The following is a 4,234-nucleotide window of genomic DNA, read 5'->3' on the forward strand; positions in this document are numbered from 1 at the left end:
GTGCCCTGCTGCTCCCTGAAATATCAGCTGATCAAACTCACCAAGAGGCTCCAGGAGAAAAGACTCCATGACCCTCTCCAGTGAAGACTGCCGTCTAGAAACCCCTTTGGGGCAGTTCTACTCGGTCATATTGAGGGGCTCTGAGCCAAAACCCTAGTTGATAGCATCTAACAACGACACGGGGATCACTCAAATGCCCAGGAAAATTGCAAGATGCTTCAGATGGTCCTCAAAACCACTCTGAAAGAACAACCAGCAATGAGAATGTTCCTTGGAAGCAAGGATGGGGAGACTTTGTCTCATGTACTTTGCACACATTGTCAGAAGAGGCCAGTCCATGGAGGAGCTCGTGCTGGGTAAAGTGGTAAGGTGGAGGGGCAGAGAAAAAGAGGAAGGCCCTTGACATAGACAGATGGACACGATGGCTGCAACAATGGGTTTAAGCACAGGAACAAGTATGAGGAAGACGCAGGGCCGTGCAGTGTTCCCTCTCCTGCACAGCAGGTCCCTATGAGTTGGCACCGATTTGATGGCTCCTAAGAACAACAACATGATTTAATTTACCAAGAGACTATTGCATACATATTTCTGTTCAAAGCTAGGAAGTCTTGATTTATGTTGCAGTTGCATATTCTAAGTCAATTTGAAAGGATTATGAGCAAAGGGGTGGAGTCTGGCCTGTCAATCATGATATAACCAATGTGGCCTCTGTGTGGCCCTGGCTTTCTCCTGAGAATTCTGGGAACTCCTGCTTTTCCTCCTTGGACACAGGAGACACTTCTTTCTCTCTGATCACTCCCTGGGAGACGGTATACTGACACAGCTCACTCCCTGCGAGACATTTCTGAGGAGAAGCCACATGAACTTACACTGATACAGCAAGAACCCCGGGGGATGGAGAAGCCACGTGGAGACCTCTGCCAGAGCTGAGATGATTGCGCTGCCACTGGATCCACAAGACTTCCCACCCACTTGTCTGTGATCTTCCTGCATTCGGCATCATTGCATGTGTTTTGTGAGTCAGAAGAGGATTTTATACATTGGTATCGGACACATGGTCTAATAGTGGACTTATGGACTTGATCTGGACTGGGCTGGGATGTTTTCTCAATATTCAATTGCTCCTGTATATAATCTCTGTCTTATACACATATGTGTGTTCATGGATTTGTTGCTCTAGTCTACCTGAACTAACACACTTTGGGTATGTGCTCTGACACAATATTCAAACCCCACTGGTCAGAGAAACTAAAGGCAGGAAAGATCCAGTGTGACCCATTCCCCGTTCCAGATCCAGTGTGACCTGTTCCCGTTCCAGCATTGTTGGAATACCGGGGCCTGGGAAAGGGAACAGCTTGATGTCTGGAGGAATGCAGTTCTTGTGCATGACCACAAGGTGGCAGGGTGGCTCTTCACACCAGGAGTGCCGAGCCCACACAGGATTCTTCCGGTATTTAGGATTGGTTCCAGAATGGAGGAGATGATTAGCAAAGATTAGTTGGAACACTTGTTCCTAGAAGACTTCTCCCACAGTGACTGGGTGCACCTGTTTTATCGAGAGAGGTCTGGCAGCTTTCAGATATTGGGTCTGGCTCAAAGATCAGCCTTCCCCACTCCTTGGTGGTTCCGTGGAGTTTCATTAGGATGAACGTCTGTGATGAGGCCTGGTACGGAACCTGAGTAAGAAGTTACTACTTGTTATGGATGGGGATCCTTCCCCCTAAAATGTGTGTTCAAATGCTGGCGCCTGTCCCTAGGGGACAGAAAAGCAAACCAACCGTGAAGCACTTAGCTGAAAGTTTGAACCACCCACCTGCCCCTAAGAACCTCCGACAAAAGTCCTGGTAATCTACTTCCCAAAGATCAAAGCCACTGCAAATGCCATGGAGCCCAAAGCTTCTCTGATGCAGCTACCCTGATGCAACACTAGCCTGATACAGTGTTACTGTGCTACGGTGATACTCTGATACAGCACTAACCTGATGCAGTGCTACTGTGCTACGGTGACACTATGAAACAGCACTAACCTGATACAGCACTGCCCTGATCCAGCACTACCCTGATCAGCGCTACCCTGATGCAGCCCTACTCTGATACAGCACTATCTTGATACAGCGCTATGGCGCTACAGCACTACTCTGATACAGCACTACATGGATGAAGCCCTAATCTGATACAGCGCTACCCTGATGCAGCGCTACCCTGATACAGCGCTAGCCTGATGCAGCGCTACCCTGAGGCAGCGTTACTCTGATGCAGCGCTACCCAGCTATGAGCCAGAAAGGCTCCGCAGCAGTGGGTTGCGGCGCCTGTCGGTGGGAGGTTTCTTCGGTCAGGTTCCTGAGGTCATTATCAGCACAGGTGCAACTTACCCTACAGCCCTCAGAAGACTGAAGACACACTGAAGAAGACATGCAGTGTGAGCACCCAGCTACACGCAAAGGGCCGCCCAAGATCCGCAGCAGACCCCAGGGGCTCCCAGAAAGAATCAATCAGCCGAGAGCCTGATTCAGCCTTCTACCGTATGGACTGTAAAGAATGAAGGTAGAGCCAGCCCTTGTGCTATTTCTGTCAGTGAGCCAACACTGAACAGCCAGCACGCACACTTGAAGTCCTCTAAATCTTGGGGTCCTGTCAGAACGCACAAGGAGAAAGACAGGGGAGGCCGGCTCAAGGCCAAACACGTCCTCAGACGCCCGCGGGGCTGCCTCTGCCACTGGGGATGCAGAGACATAGCAAAATATGGTAATACTCCCCATGTTAATAAAATCAATATTCATTTATGTCTCCTGAAGGGAACCCTGGTGGTGCTGTAGGTGAGTGCTGGCCTGCTAGCAGCAAGGTAAGTGCTTCAAACCCATGCCCCTGTAAAGATCCAGTCTGGGAACTCTAGAGAGGGTCACCATGGGACAGTATTGACTGGATGGCAGTGGGTAGGCTGCTGTAAGAAGCCCTGGAGGTGGGGGGAGGGTTGTTGGGTGAGTGCTGTAGACTAAGCATTGGGCTCTGACTGAACGGTCATTGGTTCAAGCTTACTACCTGCTCTTCAGGAAGAAAGATGAGGCTGTCTGCTCCCATAAAGACTGCTCTCTCAGAACGCCTTCGGTCCCTGACAACAGCTCCACTCTGTCCTATAGGTCGCTGTGTGTTTGCAACTGTATGACAGTGGGTACAGTAGTGGGTTGCTATGCTATAGAAGATGACATACCCACCATGAAATGAAAGAGAATACCCAAACAAGAGTCCTAAGGCACACACTCCTGGAGCCTTCTGTTCTCACTCAAGTGAGGGTATGTGTGCACATTGCAAGACGGTACAGAAGGTATGTCAATTGCCTCATGTGCACGTGAAAGGTGGACAATGACTAAAAGGCCATAGAAGATTCATGCACCTGAATGATGATATCAGCAAAGACTGTTGAAAGGACCATGGACTGCCGGAAGGACAACCAGAAAGCTCCTTAGGCGAGGGAATGGAAAGACTTCCTCTCACATACTTTGGACACTTCATCAGGAATGATCAGTCCCTGGATAAGGACCCCGTGTTTGGTGGAGGCTCAGTGGAAAAGGGGGAATCCTCGCCGATATGGATTGACTCACGCATCGTAATGACCACGAGCACGGCCAGGACGTTGCTGCCGGGCACGGGATCTCTATCAAGGGCAATGAACAACAACATGGAATGATTTAGCCATCAGGAAAAAAGCAACCCATAAAATGACGTTTTGCGTGTTGATGTAACACAATCTCCGGGAGACCCAGGACGGTGTTATTGAGGAAACCCCCCTGAGAAAGCTCCACTGAGATCTGCACGTCATCCAATGTAGTGGAGTCTGCTTTTCCAGCCAAACAAGAGGCGTCCCCAGGAAACAGGGCCACCAGGGAGTGACAGCCTCCTTTAAAATGCCAACCCCGAGACCTCCCGGGGGCCGCGTTTTCCCAGAAACAAAGTCAGAAGGTGAAAGCTGAATGGAACCAGGACACACAGGGGGACCGGGAGGTGAGCGCCTTCACACTGTGGGTATGGTCACCCACGTCGCAGAACAAAATGTGTACAGCAGCAAACTTTCAGTAAGACCATGATGAAACGTTAAAGAAGAAACTAACACGTCTGCTCCGATCCAGGTTTTGAGGGCCTTCTCCCACCCTGGATGCTAGAGCGGACAACATTCCCTTGTGATCCACAGCGTGTTCATCGGCTATTTTCAGAGAGAAACGCCTGGCCTTTCTTCCTC

Source organism: Tenrec ecaudatus, chromosome 14, assembly GCF_050624435.1.
Source record: "Tenrec ecaudatus isolate mTenEca1 chromosome 14, mTenEca1.hap1, whole genome shotgun sequence".
Lineage (NCBI taxonomy): Eukaryota > Metazoa > Chordata > Mammalia > Afrosoricida > Tenrecidae > Tenrec > Tenrec ecaudatus.